Genomic DNA, 22365 nt, shown 5'->3' with positions numbered 1-22365 from the left:
TGCTTATTCTGAATAGGTGTCTGGATGAATATACAGTCATATCAGGGCTAATTGCATGATCTTCCCGTCCTTAAATCAAATGAAGGCCATTGCAGTAGCTGCACCCCAGCTTCGTTCTATCTATCCGGGGCCGATTGACACAGGTGTCTGTCCATTCAAAAGCTTTCTAGGAATCCTTCCGCGGATCTCTGCAGTTTCATTGCAGCTCTCGCGGTGAAGGCGATACACAGACGCCTTCGGGTAAAGTCCACCGTGAGATTTTCCCTTCAACAGTTCACACTGTATAGCGACATTGATTGGATTGACAATGTGAAATGTTGAAACTCGACGGCGCTCGCATGTTTTTTTCCTAACACCTATTTTGCTGCCCCCTCCCGGTTTCGGTTTCGTTTCTCCAGCTGCTGACTGGAGGGAGGGGCTAGGAGGAATGAGTACATCTCCTAGGTCTGAGGAGGAGCAGACCCGGGGCAGGGGAGAGAAGGCAAGCGGCAGCACTGAAGAGAGGCGAGGGCTACCTACCGTGGCCGTGAATGGCCCCACACAGCATTGAGGTAAGAGCCCACCGCAGCAGAGACCCGGAAATGACTGGCAGCAAAATGTAAACAAGCGAGGAGCCAATGCCACACCGCAGAAGAGGCTCATTTCCGAGGGCTTCGGAAGTCATTACATCGTTGGCAGCCTCGACCCAGGGGTGACTGTCATACGGGGTCTTTAATGTGCTGACAGACACCTTTAAATAAGGAGGCATTCACTACGTTCCCTTTATAGTCCATCTGCTGCACAATTTGAAGATTTTAACAAACAATAGTTTCTAGATCATATCATTTTGAAACTTCTTAAAATTAATACGTATGGGTTGTAACTGTGACAGACCCCATACAAAACCCACATGTCCACCCAGGGCAGCTCGTTGCGTTAAACAGCCTTAAAGGGAGGAATGTTGCCCAGGCTACTCGAAACAAAAGATCGGGTGCTACCAATTGCTCTCCACCAACCTGTGAGTAGTTCTCCTGTGTCCAGCCAGCCAACTAAATTTGGATTAGATGAATTAATATATTTATACCAATATTAAAGAGTGAGTATTCGAGGCGAAAGTGTATGTATTTTGATAAATAATAAGCTGATGGTTGGAGAATAGTGACAACATTTTCAAAATATATTTACAGCTGATATTTGAGTGAGCACTCTTGCGCTATTACTAACACTTTCTTATTTTTTTACATTACTGCCGGCGTCAGTGCTTGATCCACTGAGTGGATCACTGCTGGTAATCTTGCATTTGGTGATCACCAATGTAACATTGTCTGACGTGGTCACTAAAAGAACACTTATAATATTAGTAGTTTGGGATGATTTTCTTTAAACTTAAGAAGCTCTTATTACAGAAAAGGTTGGAGACCCCTGGTATAAACACCCCTCTTTGACAGACGGCAGGCAGCGCTTTTGTCTGAAAGAGGATACAAAAAACAGTAAGCTGTGGCGTAGCTAGAGCTTCTGGCGCCCGGGGCTATCCCTCAGATTGCCGCCCATGGCAGGTAGCGGCGGGAGGGAGCAGAGAGAGGGACTGGGGAAAAATTACGGGCGAGCAGCAGGGGTGGATTGGCAGGTTTTAAGTTACAACGCCACTCTCTACTCCACTGCATAAGAAAGGGCGTGAAGCTGCGGCGTAAGCATAGAGCAATCCTCGAAGCTCAAGTTTCAGTTGATGAAAGCCCACTAGCACTAAAATAGTAGCTAAACGCATAAGTAAATCTATCCCTTCCTCCTCTTTACACCACTCCATACTTAACTGCTGCTACAAGACCACAGCAGTAAAACCACCCGCTAGACACCAAGCACAACACCAAAACAACTCCCACATAGGTCTTACTCTACACCCACACACTACCAAACAATGATAGTATTTAGAAACACAAGCAAAGCTATAGCTATCTCCTTTTTGCTCCACTCCATGAATGTCATTTAAGAAACACCCTTCATGTCCTTATGCATGAAACCAATGTCACATAGGCCACACTATACACATTCATTCTCCAGACTAACCACAACTAAGGGAGTAGCAGGCACCTCGTCCATGGAGGGGACTTAAGGGTTCCATCAAGGGTGTATGTCAGTGGTTCCCAAACAGTTTTGACCCATGGCTCCCTTGACCTAATTGGCAGTTGGCCGTGGCTCCCCACCATTTTCTTTACCGCCGGGTGGGGGGATGGAAGGCTGACCTCCAGGAAGTCTACTTTTCAGAGTCAAAACAATTAAAGTATATTTTAGGAAGCTAACTGCTGAGACGTTTAGAGAAAATCATTTGCAGCTAGGAGGTAGTCTCCATCAGGTTAAGAAAATGTGTACTTAATAGCAAGTAAAAAAATATTGAAAGATATTCAAGTGGATCCCCAGCAAGTCCAGAAAGACGGTCACCCACACACTCATCAGCAGCAAACTCAACTACGGAAATGCACTTAATGTTGGCATCAACCAGAAACTCCTCAAGAAACTGGAAAACATATTCATCAGCAGCAGACTTGACTACGGCAATGCACTCAATGCTGGTATCATACAGAAACTCCTCAAGAAACATTCAGAATGCCTCCGCAGGATTCACCCCAATATCCCCTGCCGTTGCCGGAGATCTCCTCTGGCTCTCAGTTAACAAAAGAATCACCTTCAAGCTCCTCCCACAAGCCTACAAAGCCCTACATGATGCGGGACCTTCGTACGTCAACCACCGCCTCGCATTCCACACACCCAATAGAGACCTCCGCTCCACCCAACTGACCCTGGCTACCGTCCCATGTAGCTGCAAGACCATGGCCTGACGAAGATCCTTCTCCTACCTCACAGCAAAGACCTGGATCACCCTACCTCTCCACTTTAGACAATCACTGTCACTGCCTCAATTCTGGAAGGACCTCAAGACCTGGCTCTTTGACTGAACAACGGTGCCTTTGACTGATCAGCAGTCATCTCCCTCCCGCTCCCCTCACAAATCCCCCCTGTCCTCCAGCGCCTTATGACCGTTACAGGTGAGTAGTTGCACTTTATAAGTCACTTGATTAAAACCCTGGTGCAAGGTCAACAAAAAAAGGAATCCATTGAACTCTTGCATTTCTGTGCTTGAGCCAATAAAATATAGGCACGTCTTAAACTGAAGAAACACCAACAAACTAGGTGTCTACAGTAGAGTGGAGTATGGTTCAACGAACATTAATTTACTGCTCAAATATGGGAACCACTTTAGAGATGTATTGAAAATTGGAATTTAGGATGTGCCACATGTTTTACAGAGTTTGAATATTAACTGAGGAGCACTTACAATTTCTTCAGTCTATGTGGCTACTATTGTTTGCATTTTCAAACCATTTCCAACTGATGTTATTGGAAGTTAAAGGCTGGGGCTGGTGTTGGTGATTCCATTCAACAATCCTTTGGAAAAAATGTGGTCTAGTGGTAGAGTTTCAAACCAGGAATGCAGAAATGTAGGTTTGTACTCCTGCTCCCTTGCTTCATAAAATTCTGTATTCTTTGGTACTTCCTTTTACGACTAGTTTCATAGGTCACTGGTTAGTCAAACAGGCGGACATATCATGGCAATTCTGGTTACCTTCTATGCTAGGCAATAACATTTTTTATTTTAAACTGCTGTGATGCTTCTGATACGAGGGTCTTCATTTGGAAATTCGACTGAAAAACTGCAGCCAAAATGCAAGTGCATACAAGGACAAATAATGGATCAAAAACGTACTCATAAGCAAGAGGCAGCCCCATGCTGTCCCTTGCTTTGGCTGCAGATTAAAGACAGTCATTTTATATGTATCTGTACTCCCAGAGAGAACACTGGGATACCGCCACAGGTTTATTAAGCAGCGCACAAACACCCTCTCTCCCAATCATTTAATAATTCCACCATTTAAAAATCCAAAATATATGTCTTCAATATTATGCTTTTTTGCCTGATAATGGACTTGCTACAACGTTGCGCATGAATTTGAAACAGCCGTCATAATAGGAACGTTCGTGAATGTGATTTAACAGTTGAATAGTTTTGCCCTTTTTAGGTCTCGTAGACCTATTGTCACCGAGTTCGCTCTGAAGGGAGATCGAGCGGTGCACCAGCGGACCAGGGTCTGTGAACGCGCTTTCCAGGCCGGCCGAAGACACACGCATACACACATGCGCAGACACACACACACGCAGACACACATCCCCTCCCTCTCTCCCCCCCCGCCCCAACACTCACACACCCACCCCCCTCACACACTCACCGACCCCCAAACTCACCTGGCTCTTCGGGTCAGTCTCGGCAGCAGGCAGACTCGGAGCTCTGGTGTCTTCGTCGGCGATCCTCAGCCTCCATGCACGCTCACGGCAACTGCGTCTTGTGCTGCGTCACCGCACTGTTTCGCGCCCGGCGATCCTCAGCTTGTTGATGCTCAGGTGTTGGGTGTATCCGGTACAGGCAGTCATTTTTCAAAGACAGTTAAGTTTGTGTCTTCACTTGTTTTTTGGTGTTATGACATAGGTTTTCATTGGGATTTTAGAAATGTTATCACCTTATGGATGTATCTGTACAGCGCCGTTTGTGTGGCCCCACCTTTGGTGATTGTTTTGAGGAGCGGCAGGGGAGGCGTGCATCTATAAAGGCAGACACATGCTGCGATGTTTACTGAATCCATTTTGGCTCTTGAAGGTTACAGATCGGATGTCATGGCCAGCCTAGGAGGCAGCTTGTCGGCGCTGCCTTCTGCAGGCCTATCTCATCCCTGGCCCTCTGTGATCAGAGCAGGGCTGGCATGCATCGCACGGAGACCCGGCCGTCCGCCCGCATCGGGTCCCATCCCGCACCCCTAGCCTAGGGCCGGCGCCAGGGCAGGTGGACCGCTCGAGCTCCCGGGCATCATCTGTTCACAAGGCAAAGGCCGTTCCTGGGGCTCTGAGCTGCATCCTAGCCGGGCGGGGCGGAGAGCAGCTGAGCGACGAGCTCAGGAAGATGGAGGTTATCAGAGCGGACGCATCCCGATGAAGGATTAAGGCGAGGAGGGCAAGTATTTAGGGCTAGAGAGGGGTTGGGGGTAGATGCTTCTCTTCTGTTTACTACTACGGGGGACCAGCCGTGGGCTGTGCCAGGGCGTCCACTCTTGCGGCTGATGGGGGCCGAGAGATGCTGCTGTGCACTGCGGGTGCCCATTGATATCTTTATTGCGGTGGCAGATGCTTCCTGGGCTGGGCGCGCGCAGGAGAGCAGCATGCCATCCACATAGCAGGTGCACGTGTAGTGCACAGTGGCCCAGGTGCCACCCTGCTGGACGGGCGGCCTTCCCTCTGCAGGGAGGGGCCCTGCTGCATAAGCTGTGCCTGGGGTGTGCTGGAGAGTGTGCCAGGTGTGCAAGCCCGCTCCTCTGTAAAGAACATCAACACGAGCTGAGTGAGCACATGATTGAGTACTGAGTCCCCATACGTTACACTTTAATATGTCCAGTATGTTTAAAAGTGCGTGCCCACCGACATTTTGGTCATTGGTAAGTTTATCTGTACATGGCTAGTTATTCATGAACGTAAATGCTCAAGTAGGGCTTGGTTACACAAATTAAGTGTATTTCTATATTTTCTTTAGAACATATATACGAGTTAACAGTTTCGTTAATGACAGTGAGCGCTACCAAATATCTTTTTGATGCAGTTTTCTTGGCAGGCGCTTTATTGATTCAGAAGAGTGATTTTACCCATCAGACGCAGTACGCTTTTTTTTTTAATCAACCTCTGAAGGCTGAAAAGCCGAGGCCACCGATCCGAATTCGAATTCTGCTCTTTGATTTCCTCATTTCATGTATTAACCAACGGAGCTGTCTTACCAGCGTTTATTGACCTGTGTGTATGTAGCTTAGGTGATTTTTTTTTTCATTTTGGAAAGAAGTCTTGGGCACAAAGAAAAAGTAGTAAGCTGTCTCTGTGCCCATGCTGGGAGCAGCTCGGGGCTCAAGGGCTCTGCTGAGGAGCTTCCTCGCTCTGACTGCAGACCAACTTTGATGTTTTCGAGGGGCAGCGGTGGGATGAAACAATGAAACCATTATTTTGCGCAAAGAATCTGGCCTCTATGCCCCTGTTTGTGCTGCGCTTTCTCCAAGTGCCGGCAGAACATGTGCCGGATTCCTGGCTTTGCTGTTGAACATGAATCGTTTACATGTATTATTAGCTCTGGCCTTTCTTGTTTTTTCTTTCGGCGATGTTCTTGATCTGATAAGGGAAACAGTGACACATATCTCATTTGCATGCAGTAGCCAGCCGAGCACGCTGTATGAACACTGACACATGCTGCTTTTGTACATTTAATATTGTATGTGTTCAGATTGCGTGAACTACTTGTCCTCTCCGGGCCACTGCAGGCCACTGCAGGCTGCGCGCGCCAAGCACTTTTTTTTGTTGTTGAAGCACTCCATGAGTGCTCCACCATCAGCCCCCCACTTGTTTGTTTTATTTCTTTCTGCAGTCTGGCTCTCTTATATTCTAGAAGGTCAGTAACTTCATCGTAGGGTAACGCAAAATTCACTTAAAACTTAACCCAAACACGCTCACAAATTTCTTCACTGTAAATGCATTTTCCAAGGAGTATGTTTCGGTTTTTAAAGTTCTGCCAATACTTTCTTCCTCTTCGTGCAGCTGGTCAGTCTCCAGCACCTCCGTTGCTCCCTCACCCGCCGACTAACCATTGTTCCCCCCCACCGTCTCCTTTGTTGCTCTCCAACACCTAGTGGCAATGCTTTTCCCCTTTCCTCCATGTGCTACTGCTCCCCTTCCTCCTCGCACTGCTGCTAGCCCTACTCCACGATCTGCCCCCACTTCTCTTTTCCATCGTCGACACACTACTGACCCTCCCTTGTTTATTCACATTTCATTTATTTTCAAACACTTTTTCAACCTCTCAGGACTCTGTTGGTTTCGTGGATGTTGTTAATCTCCTGAGTTTTATTTTTGACATTTTGCTACGATGGAGGTGCTCCAATTCACGATTTCTTTTCATGAATTCATCCTGTACCACAAGAGACAAAAATGTAAGCGAAGCACTATGTAATGTGAAGAAGGGGACAACTTAATCACAAATGTCACTCTGGAAGCTTTGCTTCGCACGTGCCCCATTACCACCTCTGGGGACACTGCTTTACACATACCAGCTTTCCCACCTCAGGAAACAATCGCAGCGCACATTCAACTCATAAAGCACTGTCTGACACATACCCCTACCAACACCTCTGACTCTACCAATCTACCGCCCTCACTCTACCGTCCTCACTCTACCACTCTACTGCCCTCACTCTGCCACTCTACTGCCCTCCCTCTGCCACTCTACTGCCCTCACTCTACCACTCTACCGCCCTCACTCTACCACTCTACCGCCCTCACTCTACCACTCTACCGCCCTCACTCTACCACTCTACCGCCCTCACTCTACCACTCTACTGCCCTCACTCTACCACTCTACCGCCCTCACTCTACCACTCTACCGCCCTCACTCAACCGCCCTCACTCTACCACTCTACCGCCCTCACTCAACCGCCCTCACTCTACCACCCTCACTCTACCACTCTACTGCCCTCACTCTACCGCCTTCACTCTACCGCCCTCACTCTACCGCCCTCACTCTACCACTCTACCGCCCTCACTCAACCGCCCTCACTCTACCACTCTACTGCCCTCACTCTACCACTCTACCGCCCTCACTCTACCACTCTACCGCCCTCACTCAACCGCCCTCACTCTACCACTCTACCGCCCTCACTCAACCGCCCTCACACTACCGCCCTCCCTCTATCACTCTACCGCCCTCACTCTACCGCCCTCACTCTACTGCCCTCACTCTACCACTCTACTGACCTCACTCTACCACCCTCACTCTACCACCCTCACTCTACCACCCTCACTCTACCCCTCTACCGCCCTCACTCTACCACTATACCGCCCTCACTCTACTGCCCTCCCTCTACCACTCTACTGACCTTACTCTACCACCCTCACTCTACCGCCCTCACTCTACCACTCTACCACCCTCACTACCACTCTACCGCCCTCATTCTGCCCTCACTATACCGCCCTCACTCTACCACTCTACTGCCCTCACTACCACTCTACCGCCCTCATTCTGCCCTCACTATACCGCCCTCACTCCACCACTCTACCGCCCTCACGCCCTCACTCGACTGCCCTCACTGTACCACTCTACCGCCCTCACCCTACCGCCCTCACGCCCTCTCTACCACTCTACCGCCCTCACTTTACCACTCTACCGCCCACACGCACTCTCTACCACTCTACCGCCCACACTCTACCGCCCTCACTCTACCACTCTACCGCCCTCACTCTACCACCCTCACTATACCGCACTCACACTACCACTCTCATGCCCTCTGCTGCTCTCTTCCACCCTGTCTCCTTCTCTAACTCCCTGTTCTCTTCTCTCCACCTGTGCTGATCTGCTGCTCTCTTCCACCCGCCTCCTTCTTTAACTCCATGTTCTCTTCTGCTGTGCTGTTATGCTGCTCTCTTCCACCCACCTCCTTCTCAAACTCCCTGTTCACTTCTCTTCTCCAGAGCTGATCTGCTGCTCTCTTCAGCCCGCCTCCTTCTCTGCCTTCCTGTTCTCTTCTCCCGTGCTGTTCTGCTGCTCTCTTCCACCCAACCTCCTTTTTTAACTCCCTGTTCTCTTCTGCTGTGCTGATCTGCTGCTCTCTTCCACCCAACTCCTTCTTTAACTCCCTGTCTCCTTCTGTTCTCCCGCGCTGATCTGCTCTTCTCTTTCACCCGCCTCCTTCTCTAACTCCATGTTCTCTTCACCTGTGCTAATCTGCTGCTCTCTTCCACCCGCCTCCTTTTTTTAACTCCATGTTCTCTTCTCCCATGCTGATCTGCTGTTCTCTTTCACCCCACATCCTTCTCGAACTCCCTTTTCTCTTCTCCTGTGCTAATCTGCTGTTCTCTTCTACCAGCCTCTTTCTCTAACTCCCTGTTCTCTGCTCCTGTGCCAATCTGCTGTTCTCTTCCACCCGCCTCCTCCTTTAACTCCCTGTTCTCTTCTCCGGTGATGATCTGCTGCTCTCTTCCACCCGCCTCCTTTTTTACCTCCCTGTTCTTTTCTCCCATGCTGATCTGCTACTCTCTTCCACCCGCCTCCTTCTTTAACTCCCTGTTCTTTTCTCCCGTGCTGATCTGCTGTTCTCTTCCACCCGCTTCCTTCTTTAACTCCCTGTTCTCTTCTCCTGTGCTGATCTGCTGCTCTCTTCCACCCCACCTCCTTTTTTAACTCCCTGTTCTCTTCTCTTCTCCTGTGCTGATCTGCTGCCCTCTTCCACCCGCCTCCTTCTTTAACTCCCTGTTCTCTTCTGCTGTGCTGATCTGCTGCTCTCTTCCACATACATCCTTCTCTAGCTGCACACACACATACATACAACCACGCACACATACAACCACACACACACCACACATACAATCTCACACACAACCACACACACACAATCACATCCAACCACCACACACCCAACCACACACATCCACACACATCACTACACCCAACCACACACATCACCACACCCAACCACACACATCACCACACACCCAACCACACACCCAACCACACACACCCAACCACACACCCCCAACCACACACCCCCAACCACACACACCCAACCACACACACCCAACCACACACACCCAACCACACACACCCAACCACACACACCCAACCACACACACCCAACCACACACACAACCACACACACACAACCACACATACAACCACACACACAACTACACACAGAACTACACACAGAACAACAACCACACACACAGCCACACATACAACACCACACACACACACACACACAACTACACCCAACCACACAACCACACACACAACCACACACACAACCACACACACAACCACACACATAACTACACACACAACCACACACAGCCACACACCCAACCACACACACACAACCACACACCCAACCACACACACAACCACACACACACACAACCACATAGACAACCACACACATCTATCTATCACCCTCTATCCATCTTTCACCCTCACTCTATCCATCTTTCGCCCTCTCTCTAGCTATCTATCGCCCTCACTCTATCTATCTATCGCACCACCACAGCATCACTCGTCGCCACCACAACATCACTCAGCGCCACCACAGTATCAATCTGTGCAACCATTCAACAACAACTGGTTCAAATATGTTCTCTCAATGTTTCACGATTTATTACAAATGTCACAAAAAATTTTAATATTTCACTTCTGTTCTTTGATTTTCGTCACAATAAAATACACTGAACATAATCTTCACAAACGTTATTTACAAAAGTTTAAGCTATTGCCATTATAAATTACAATAACTTTTATTTAAAAATGTATTATTGAAAGAAATTAAAATCCATAGTTATTCGTAATATCAATACATCTAAGTCACGTAAATACAAAACACGTTGCATTACAAATGGTATAGGTGTCACATTTGCAAAAGTTAAAAGTTTTGGCATTGTAAATGACAAAGCTATTAATTTCGCTATTTTCAAAACCAACACATAAATAAAAAATTTGTCATTTACAAGACCAATAGCTCAAATTTCCTAATGCGAGACCTATTGCATTGCAAATGCTTGTTCTGTGTATTGGTCAGCTGGAATGTATTCTTTTTTTTTTGCTGTAGATGTATATAGCGCGAACTCGACCAGAAAGGCACCAGTTAAGTTACGGCAGCTTATGAAGGTCAAATGTCACCTCAGTTTCATAGAAGCTGGGTAGCAAATAAGCGAAGCGAGGAAAATCTCATTCTTACATTAAATACGTTAATCTTTCAAGATATTATCCCCGAAGGGCACGAACCATGCAACAAAAACCGTAACCCAATTTCTTTTTACATTTTCTTAAACAGGGGAAGGGATGGAGTATTTCTCAGCCCTTACTTACCGATTTCCTGATGAAAAGGGTCCCATGAGGCACAACACGGCGGTCACCAACAAAGATCCTCAAACACTCTGAGCTGCTTATACTGGAAATGCTGAGAGTACACATTTTAAAGCGCGTACGACGCTTGCGTACATATGCGTATGGAGGCAGTGTGCTATTGGGCCAAACCATTTTAAAGGTGGCATTTTAACCCTCCACCGCATGTTGCAGCTGTGGCTGCAATTTCCATGAACCACATCCTGCGAGGCAGCGCAGCGCCCCTGGCTTCGCATCACGGCGCACCTGGGTGCCGCGGCGCACACTTTGGGAACCGCTGGTGTATGTGCTACACAAATGCAACTACAATGCATAAAGTGTATATTCAATGGGGGAGAAACCAGATGCAGCCCCGGCAGCATCCCAGTTAACTGCTTATTATCCCTATTACTCCCTTGGTGATTACCAGTTGAAAGGCAGTGCCTAGAATAATTGGCTCAGCTCTGTTTTGGCTCAGCCAGTCCCCATGGTCCATGGGCCGAGCTACAGGCAGTCGTTCATCCTGAGCCAAGCTCGAGACTTCTGGCTTGCCCATCTCTAGTAGGAATCAAGAACTCATGATACAGCCCCCCTCTCCCCATACATACAAACACTGGATAACTACGAACGGCAATAGCCAGATTTGGCTTTGCAATAAAAAATGTTTAGGCTCCAGCATAGGTTGCTATATAGTGCAACGCAGCGGTCTGATGCATACATTTTCATGCAAAATGTGTATTCTGTGACATGAAGTGCGGTGCGCCCCATTTTTTACCTCGTATCATTGAGGTGTGCTGTTTTTCCTAATTCCTAACTCTGGTTTAATACGAGTACAAAGATAAATCTATTTTCATTTCCTGGCTTTACATTCCTTTTAATTGCCATTTCAGTACCCCTAGGGCTAAAACAGCTCAGTCATGTTACTGATGTCCCTCTTAATGCAAGAGCGCAGTGACGGGGCTGAAGACCCGGGCCTGCCCTCCCCGGTTTCGCAAGTGTCCACCGCGGCCTAGTCTAGAAGGTGCCAGCCGCTCCAGCAACATCCAGAACCTGCGGGCCTCTCTGGGTATGGCAGCTGCCCACGCTATCTCACCCAAACTAGGGGCACCAGGGCTACTAGGTTTCCGAAGCCTCCGCTATCGCCCGCTTCCACAAATAGACAAGTAGGGCTGTGGACATTCGGGGTAGATGGGTTCCGGGACACGGATTTAGTCACTATATATTTCCCAAACTCTAGAGCTCGGGGCATTCTCCACAAATGCCCAGTGTAGCAGGTAGCGACTTTAAATATGGGGCAAATCTAATGTTACATTTCATTAGCAGTGCCCCTGAAATAGGCAGGTCCCCCCTTACCCCCCTACCAGGGCCCCCTCGTCAGTGCACCGCCCCATGGGCGCTCTTAGCTCATATCATGGAGGTATATATTCTGAATGAGCCTCGCATACCCTAACTCTCGAGGAGACGAGAGCAGAGATTTGGGCGAACATAGAAGCTGTGCAGATATTCAGCACTTTCTTATACTACAGTGAGTGCCTTTCTGTTTATTTGACTTTTTCTGAGCGGTCAGTGTCGCATATAGGGCATAGGACCACTTAAAAGAAACCGAACTAACAAGTGCAGGCCTATCCTAACTAAAGGTTACCTGAGAATTATGTGCTATTTCATTCTGGCCGATTCAAATGGCTAGGGCCTCCTTATGTAGGCCTGGAGTGGTGGTGGTCGGTCTCGAACTAAGGGAGACTGCTACTGTTCTTAATCTTGCTGAACTGTCTGCACCAAATCACCCAGCAGCACTGCCGAGCCTCCGCGAGCGCGTAGTGGTGGTGCTCGCGCGTGCGTGTCCCTGCTTGCATTTTAAAAGCACAGCCCGGGGGCTGGCCCAAAATTGTACCCAGGGCCTTCAATGGTGGCGCTTTCGTGTTCTCCCCCTGCCTTCCACTATCCCACCTTCCAATTTCTTTGAGTTTAACAATAATGTTTTCTCGCATGGCTCCATCAAAGGAGCGTGCAGTTGATACGTCACCTCCAGGAATGTTGAGTTTTGACGTTATTGCACCCACTTTATACAGACCATGCAAGGGGCCATCTAACATTAACGTTCTGACCTGGAAACTAAGGTGAGTTAAAGCTTTGTCCTTTGAAACCCACTGCAGGGGGCAGTGTACATTATTTAACTCGCACACTTTTATTCATTTTTAATTCAAGCATTGAACAATTTACCTACATCCATCCAATAACTGGAACATCACCAGATTTAATGTATATGGATGAAATAAAGCACAAGGTATGTAACTATTGTGAAAAAAAGAGGAACATTGCCTTCCATCGGGAGAATAGAGGAAATAGAATTGGAGTTGATACACAATGCAACCTGTGTGCCTCAGCAGGGCCTGTGCTGCCGCGGCTGCTGGGTAATGCAGTCAAAACACGTTCCCCGGGATGCTGGCTCCGAAATGTGTAACTAGGTTGTTCTTCCAACTGGAGAAGCAATTCGAGTTGGACTGGTTGACAAGGGCGGTGGCCGTGGCTATTGAAGAACATTGGCGTTTGTGAATGTGTAAAAGGGTTGGATTGACGCATGCCATTTTCTGAACCTTTTATTTAATGACCACATCGACATGTATTGATGTGTGCAAGAGGTGTTGTGCCCTTCAATGTATGTTCTTTGTAGTAGGATTTTGCAATCTCAATGCGATTTTCTGATTGCATTCGGGTCCCGTGGTTATAAACCTAGATGCAGATGGTGACATGGAAACAATGGAAAACACCCGCCGCCTTCAAAATAGTGCCGCCTGGGGCGGACTTCCCCCACTGCCCCCCCCCCCCAGCTACGCCCCTTACAGTAAGGCCTGATTTTGTGTTTGGCAGTCGAGTTACTCAATCACAAAAGTGATGTATTTCCTGTCCCCATTATTACAAGTGCTGGAGGATATAGTGCACTTGTTATAAGGCACTGGGGATGTGCGTCATGTTTGTGACAGTGTAACCTGTTCACCAAACTCCAAATCAGCCCCTAAAATACTTATATTGAATACAATTAGTGAGGACAGAACTATTCCTTTTTGTCATATTGTTTTATTTCAATATTAAAACGTATGTTTGCATGACACAGTTCTTAAAGCTGCAGCTATTTCAACATAACACTCATACTTTACAAATATGTTGCATGTATTTTTTGAGTTCCGAGACCTTGAACCCTATTGTACCCACTAGTGAGACAAGCACTTAATAATTATGAAATGTAATATGCTGTTTGGCATAGTTGTTTTTAGGTCGAGATAATATCCGGTCTGCCGAAGGCAGACCGGAAGTCCGAGATTTATTGTCAGTAAGAGGTCTGCTTTATCCCTCCCTCTTTTTGGCTCTCCCTCCATTGGCTGGCTTCCTAAACGGAGGCCAGCCATTGGAGGAGAGAGCCGTCCCTCCAAATAGGCTCCATCTTTTTCAGATTCAGGGGCGTGTAAAGTGGTGTTCTTTCCACTTTTTTTCCACGCCCCTTTTGGGGACGGCTAAACACGCCCCCGAATCGGAAAAAGACGACACTTTCTCCAAGGCATTTCTGCCTCACCTCGGAGAAAGATGGTGATTGTCCGCCATTTTTTTATCTGTCGCAGTAGAGGTAAGCCCGTGTCTGTTTCCCTCCGTGCCTTCTTCCCCCTGTCTGTTTCCCGCCCCCCTCCCGCTCTCATTTTGTATCTTTCGCAGTGAAGGTAAGCCTGTGTCTGTTTCCCTCCGTGCCTTCTTCCCCCTGTCTGTCTCCCGCCCCCCTCCCGCACTCCGTGTATTTTTGCTGTCCGTGTCCTCATCTCCGTGTCTGCTCGCAGGGGAAGCCGCCGAGCGGGGAGTCCTCAGACAGTATTGGGGGAGAGACAGCCCCCCTCTAGCTGATTGGTAGCGTCCATTAGCAGTGAGGGTGCCTGTGCTGCCTCGCGGTCTTTGTTCCCTTGGTGGGGGCGGCGGGTGCTTCCGAGACTCTGCTTTGACTCTGCCTGTGCACGCCAATAGTGTGGGCTTTGGTGCTCGCTCTACTATGCGAAAGGGTCTGAGGTTGTGCCATCAGATGGGGTGATCTGCCTCTCTCTCTCCATTTTGAATGTCGTCCTTCCCTCTGCACTTGCCCTCCGTCTTGCTTCGCTCCCTCTCCCTCCACCACCGCCGCTGACAGGGGGTTGGCTGGATTGCCTCGCTTCCCACCCCTCCTTATCCTCGTCGGCGGGGGGTGGCTGTAGGCCAGTCTGCTTCACAGGGGGGCTCCTGCTCTGTGCATCGCTTGTCCGGATTTGGGGGCTTCCACTGCCTGCCTCCAGCTTGGTACCGCTCGGGGGGGGGGGGGGGGGTGAACGGCTGATCCGCTCTTTTATATTATTGTTATGGTTTATTTGTACAGATAGGCCATATCGTGGCATGTATGCTGTTTGCTCCATTCAATTAAGCAATCTTGTGTGGTAGATAGGGTTTGTGTGTAGCTCTTTATGTGTGTGTGGTTCAGTATGTGTGGGTCTGTGTATGTCTATGTGGTTCTACGTGTGTAGCTGTGCGTGTGTCAAGCTCAGTGTATGTGTAGCTGTGGCTGGATCGTTATGTGTGTTAAGTGACTATGTCTGTGGCTAGCTCTATGTGTAAGTCAGTGGCTATGTCTGTGGATGTCTATAGCTCTATATATTTGTGTGCATAGCTCTCTATGTATGTCTGGGTGATACACTTTGTATGTATGAGGCTCTGGGGGACTTCACAACATCAATCTCTCACTACCACACAACTTCACTCTCTCCCTAACTCACTACTTCACTGTCTCTGTATCTTACTACCAAACTCTCTTTATCACTACCTCACTCTATCTATTTCTATCTCAGTATCTCTCTCTCACTACTTCACTATATCACAACACACTCTCAATAATTCACTACATCACTCTCCCACTACCTCACAACTTCACTCTCTCCCTAAATCACTACTTCACTGTCTCTGTATCTCACTACCTCACTCTCTCTATCACTACCTCACTCTATCTATTTCTATCTCAGTATCTCTCTCTCACTACCTCACTGTATCACAACACACTCAATAATTCACTACATCACTCTCTCACTACCATACAACTTCACTCTCTCTAACTCACTAGTTCACTCTCTCTATACTTTCACTGTCTCTTTCACTACCTCTCTATCTCACTACATCACATCACTCTCTACTTACAACTGACTATCGCACAACATCCCTCCCCTTCACTACATCAGTTTCACTCTCACTACCTCACTCTCTATCTACCTCACTCTCTCACACTACCTCACTCTATATCTCACTACCTCACTCTCTGCTAATGCAATAGGTATCACATGTGCAAAATATTAGGCTAATGACAACAGAAATAACAATGCCATTTATTTAAAAATAAAAAACATTACCAATAGCTCTACCTATACCATTGCCGAGACCATTGCATTGTAAATGCTTGTTTATATAAAGAGTTGCTGCAAAAGTGCGCCATAATTCGCCTTTCTCTGTGTGTAATCTATGCAGCCTGCAAGTAAAGGACAGGGTTATGGAGAAGTTCAGAGAATGGCTTATTTAAGATCTTGCTAGTGGCACTAGACCTAGGGCTGCTGAGGGTGCTGCAGCCTCCTGATATCTTTGAAGGGCCTCAGAGGAGCAAGAAAGAGTTTTTAGTTTTTTTTCCTACCAGTAATTACTGCCAATTGCTGCTTGTTAGAGGATAGAAGGTCAGAGGTCAGGCATGCCCTCTGACAAACTTCTGATTATTGTTTTAATATTAAGGTCTGTTTACATGTCTCCCTTCTAACTGTAGAGTGAGGGCATAATGTAATTTCGACCAGTAATACACCTCCCAGGGTACAGGAAGTGTGTGCGTATCTGGATATTGCCACATAATGTGGTGGAACTCCACAACATTAACTCTTCTAAGGAACTACAACATCCCCTTCCACCTCTATGCGTACGATACACAACTCTACCTTGAAACCACCTTGATCGCAGACATCCACAGACTAAATGTCACGCTCAAAGAGGTCCAACAGTGGCTCTCAATGAACCATCTCAAACTCAACCAAGAGAAAACAGAAGTTCTCCTCATCTCTAATAGAGACAAAAACCCTCAAATCGAAGAATGGCTCAATGCCATAGACGCCCTCAATGGTAACCTTGCGCCAATGGACTCAGTGAAATCCCTAGGGATTATCCTCGACCACAAGCTGTACATGAAAAAACACATCTCAAAAGCCGCAAAAAGCGCGTTCCTAAACCTGAAACTGCAGTACAGAATAAAACCCTTCATCACTCCAAAAGATCTTAAACAGGCCACGCAGGCATTGATGCTTTCCAGAATTGACTATGGAATCGCAGCATTGACCGGATCAGCAAAATCTCACCTAGGTCCCCTGACCACTACCCTCAACGCCGCAGCAAGAATGGTCACAGGAACGAAGAAATTTGAGCACATCTCTCCGGCACTTAGGGAACTGAAGTGGCTTCCTATTGATCAACGAGCCAGCTTCCGCACAGCTTGTCTCACGCATAAAGCCTTGCACACAGGCAATCCTGAATATCTGGCCGCCAAACTCAAAAGGGCCAGTCAGTCCAGGAACCTCAGAAACTCCAACATGCTTCTACTCATCCCACTGAAAGCTCGGAAACTCAAAACCGCAAAGAAATCCTTCGCGGGTAATGCGCCTAAGATTTGGAACTCCATCCCACCTCACATCAGAATGACCACCTCCTTCCTGAAATTCAAGACACTTCTCAAAGCCCTCTTCCTAGAGCGCTCTCGACCGTAAAGAGTAACCCAGAAAGGACTTGGGGATGGATTACTATTCCACTTCTTGAAACCCCTCCACCTGGAGATATGTTCCGCAACTGTTTACATATTGCCTTTGAGTTGGTATACTGAAGGTGTTTTTGTTTTCTTCTCTGCTCTCGTTTTCCGTTCAGAACTTGTTTGCTAATAATTGTACATGCTGTGAAGCGCTCCGATACCCTCGGGTCGAGCTAGCACTATAAAAAACTTCAATAAATAAATAAATAAAAATACATAAAATTATTTTATTGCGTAAAAAATTAAATATTTTGAAATGTATAAACATCACACGAAGGACGTTTGAGGCGCATTGTCGCTTAACTTTAACGTGAGATAGGAACAAAAATTTTATTAAGTTCAAGATAAACCGAGACATTAACTTTACTCTGGACGCCTACAAGTTAGAAACAACATTAATGTATTTTCTATTCTCTAAATATGTGCTGTGTTTGCTGGCTATCCGGCCCCTTACACACCTTTCCCTTGCCTGACGATCGTATTGGGGCGGCACCACTCCATATAATGTCCTGGAATGTTAATGGCATGTTAGATAAGGTTAAGCGCGTAGCAGTCCTGTGATATACCCAGCGTCACGCCACAGACATACTCCTGCTTCAGGAGACTCACCTGATATGCAGCCACTGCCCCTTCCTGGCGCAACATGGTTATGGCCGAGTCCGGCACTCTGGATTCAATAGGGAATCGAGGGGGTGGCTATTCTGGTGTGAGGCACTCTTCCACTTGTGGCGCGTAGAGTGACACACGACCCCCAGGGCTGCTTCATCCTCCTGGAGGGGACCCTTGGGGATCGGCCTCTTAACCTACTGGCTGTCTATTCTCCTCCCTCCTTGTTGGCCTCTACACTCCAAAGACTCACCTCCATTGTTTCTGCCTTGCCTTTGGGGATGACCGTTATTGGGGGTGACTTTAACGCGATTATGGATCTCGGCCTTGACACTGCTTCAATCAATCAATCAGAACACTTGTAAAGCGTGCTACTTACCCGTGAGGGTCTCAAGGCGCTGAGGGGATGGGGTGCCGCTACTGCTCGAAGAGCCAGGTCTTGAGGAGTCTTCTGAAGGCGAGCAGGTCGTGGGTCTGACGTAGGTGGGTAGGGAGGGTGTTCCAGGTCTTGGCGGCGAGGTAGGAGAAGGATCTGCCACCGGAGGTTGTTTGTTGGATGCGGGGGACATCGGTGAGGGTGAGGCTGGCGGAGCAGAGCTGGCGGGTCGGGGTGTAGAAGTTGAGTCTGCTGTTCAGGTAGGCTGATCCGGTGTTATGGAGTGCTTTGTGTGCGTGGGTGAGGAGCTTGAAGGTGATCCTCTTGTCGACTGGGAGCCAGTGTAGGTCTCTCAAGTTGGGGGTGATGTGGCTGTGGCGGGGGACGTTGACGGATCCGTCGGGCGGAGGCGTTTTGGATGTGTTGTAGTTGTCGTAGGTGTTTGGCTGGGATTCCTGCGTAGAGTGCGTTGCAATAGTCCAGTCTGCTGCTGACGAGGGCCTGTGTCACCGTTCTTCTTGTTTCAGTCGGGATCCACTTGTAGATCCTGCAGAGCATGCGGAGGGTATTGTAGCAGGAGGAGGAGACGGCGTTGACCTGTTTAGACATGTAGAGGGAGGAGTCGAGGACGAATCCCAGGTTGCGTGCATGGTCGGTGGGTGTCGGTGCTGTTCCCAATGTGGGAGGCCATCAGGAGTCGTCCCAGGCTGAGAGGGTGGGTCTGAAGATGAGTACTTCCGTCTTGTCCAAGTTCAGCTTCAGACAGCTGTTCTGCATCCAGTCGGCGACGGCCTTCATTCCCTCATGGAGGTTAGTTTTGGCGGTGTGCGGGTCCTTGGTGAGGGAGAGAATTAGCTGGGTGTCGTCGGAGTAGGAGATGATGTTGAGGTCGTGTTGGCGAGCCACTTGTTTGAGGGGGTCCATGTAGATGTTGAACAGCATCGGGCTGAGGGGTGAGCCTTGGGGGACACCGCAGATGATGTCGGTGGCCTCGGATCGGAAGGGCGGGAGGCGGACGCTCTGGGTTCTGCCGGAGAGGAAGGACGTGGTCCAGTCAAGGGCCTTCTCTTGGATTAAAGCTTCTAGGAGGCTTGTCTTTAGAGTGCGGTGGCAGACCGTGTCGAAGGCGGCTGACAGGTCCAGAAGGATGAGGGCTGATGTTTCACCGTTGTCTAGTTGGTGCTTGATGTCGTCTGTGGCGGCGATGAGGGCTGTCTCGGTGCTGTGGTTTCGTCTGAACCCAGACTGGGACGGGTCCAAGGTGTTGTTGTCTTCCAGGTGGCGGGCCAGTTGCATGTTGACGATTTCCTCGATGACCTTCACCGGGAACGGGAGCAGGGAGATGGGCCGAAAGTTCTTGAGGTCCTTGGGGTCCACCTTGGGCTTCTTGAGGAGGGCGTTGATTTTGGCTTGTTTCTAGCTTTCCGGGAATGTTGCTGTTTCGAAGGAGTTGTTGATGACCTTCCGTAGTTGGGGTGCGATGGCAGCGTCTGCTTTGTTGAATACGTGGTGTGGGCATGGGTCTGACGGAGATCCTGAGTGGATGGAGTTCATGACCTTGCGTGTCTCGTCGTCGTGACGTTGGACCAGGAGGTCAGGCGCTTGGCGCAGGTGGTGTTCACAAGGGGGGTGGGGTCTGGTGTAGTCGGGCGGTCATAGTGTTGAAGCTGTCGTGGATGTCAGCGATCTTGCGGTGGAAGAAGATGGCTAGTGAGTTGCACAATACTTGTGAGGGCGGTATGTCATTGGCGTTGGCGCTGACGTTGGAGAGTTCTTTTACGATGCTGAAGAGCTCTTTGCTGTTGTGTGCATTGTTAACCAGGCGGTCTTTGAAGGAGGACCTCTTCGCTATTCTGATGAGGTGGTGATGTCAGCGAGTGGCGTCCTTGTGGGCTGTGCGGTTGTCCGAAGTGCGTTCGTGGAGCCATATCTTCTCCAGTTTCCGGCAGGCGCGTTAGGAGGTCTGCAGCTCGTTGGTGAACCAGGTGGCTCTCTTTCTGGCGTGGCTGTTGGATGGTTTCTTGAGTGGGGTGAGGGTGTTGGTGCAGTCGTCGATCCACTGTCTGAGGTTGCGGGCTGCGTCATCTGGGTTGGTGGGGTCGGTAGGAGGGTTCTGGGCGAGGATGGTGATCAGCTGGTCTCCGGTGACTTTGCCCCAGCAGCGGCGAGGCAGCTGTTGGGTGCGGTGGTGCATGGTTGGTTTGTTGAAGGTGAAATTGATGCAGCGGTGGTCGGTTCAGTGGAGTTCGGTGGTTTGGTCGAAGGTGACGTGGGTGCCTGTGGAGAAGATGAGGTCCAGTGTGTGGCCAGCGGCATGGGTGGGTGCGTTGACGAGTTGTCTGAGGCCGAGGTTGGCGAGGTTGGCGATCAGGGTGGCAGATTTGGCGTCATTGTTATTCTCGAGGTGGAAATTCAGGTCCCCGAGGAGGATGTAGTCTGTGGAGGCGAGTGCGTAGGTGCTGGCGAGGTCGGCGATGGAGTCGCTGAATTGTGCTCGGGGTCAGGATGGTCTATAGATGAGTGTTCCTCTGAGGGTGGTGGTGTGGTCAGTGTGGATCCGGAAGTGCAGGTGTTCGGTAGTGTTGAGAGTGTCATCTGCGTGGGTGGCGACCTTGAGGGTGGACTTGTGGACGATGGCTATTCCTCCCCCGATTCCATTGGCGCGATCCCTGCGGGTGATCTTGTAGCCGTCCGGGATGACTATGGCGATGTCGGGCGCTGAGGAGTCGTTCCACCAGGTCTCGGTCAGGAAGGCCACGTCTGGGGCGGAGGTGTCGAACAGGTCCCAGTGCTCGACGGCGTGTTTGCATGCGGAGCGGGTGTTGAGGAGTATGCAACGGAGGTGTTTGGGTCCGGTCCTTGGAGGTTTGGTGGTTCTGTTGCAGGTGAAGCTGCAGGTGTGGCAGGTGAAAGGTCAGTGAGTCCGTTTTGGTGTGACTTGGAAGCAGGTGTGGTTTCGGCCGGCGTTGAGTGTGTAGAGGATGCTGGCGTCGTAGCGGAGTCTGGTGTTGTGGCGTTCGTGGGGTCCAGGGGTTCTGGCGCTGGGCGCGGTCCAGGTGCGGACGGGCGCAGTCAGACATGCCTTTGGCGCGCCAGCTGCGCGGCCTCCATAAGAGGAGGGAAGGGAGGGAGGAGCAGCTGGGAGGCAGGAGTGGGGTATCCAATGGGGAACAGGGGGGCGGGGCTGCAGTGACGCAGCGGCGGGAACGAGGGAGCGGGAAACAGCAGCGGCAGGTAGGCAGGAGCAATGAGTCAGCTGGCAGCTGTGTGGTGGCGTAGGGAGCGACCTGCCTGCGAGCAGGGTCAAAGGTCGCTTCTACGCCTCTGCTCAGCCCCCTTAAGAGGAGGAAAGGGAGGGAGGAGCAGCTGGGAGGTGGGAGCGGGGTATCCAATGGGGAACAGGGGGGCAGGGCCGCAGGGACGCAGCGGCGGGAACGAGGGAGCGGGAAACGGCGGCGGCAGGTAGGCTGGATCAACGAGTCAGCTGGCTGCTCTGTGGTGGCATAGGGAGCGACCTGCCTGCGAGCAGGGTCAGCTTCACCCCCCCCCCCGCCTCGAGGATGGCCCAATCGGCCT

The 22365-nt window shown here is 49.6% G+C and overlaps 1 protein-coding gene across 1 annotated transcript in view; it reads left to right on the top strand.

Annotated features, from left to right (window-relative positions):
- Positions 1 to 303: 303 nt before the first annotated feature.
- LOC147734647 (protein mono-ADP-ribosyltransferase PARP12-like) overlaps positions 304 to 22365 on the top strand; it is a 235978-nt gene continuing 213916 nt past the window's right edge. The window contains exon 1 of the mRNA XM_086952946.1: positions 304 to 551. The gene's annotated coding sequence lies outside the window, so the exon portion shown is untranslated. The remainder of the gene's footprint in view (positions 552 to 22365) is intronic.

Source organism: Lissotriton vulgaris, chromosome 1_2 (assembly GCF_964263255.1).
Source record: "Lissotriton vulgaris chromosome 1_2, aLisVul1.2, whole genome shotgun sequence".
Lineage (NCBI taxonomy): Eukaryota > Metazoa > Chordata > Amphibia > Caudata > Salamandridae > Lissotriton > Lissotriton vulgaris.
This window is presented reverse-complemented; position numbering and strand designations above follow the sequence as displayed.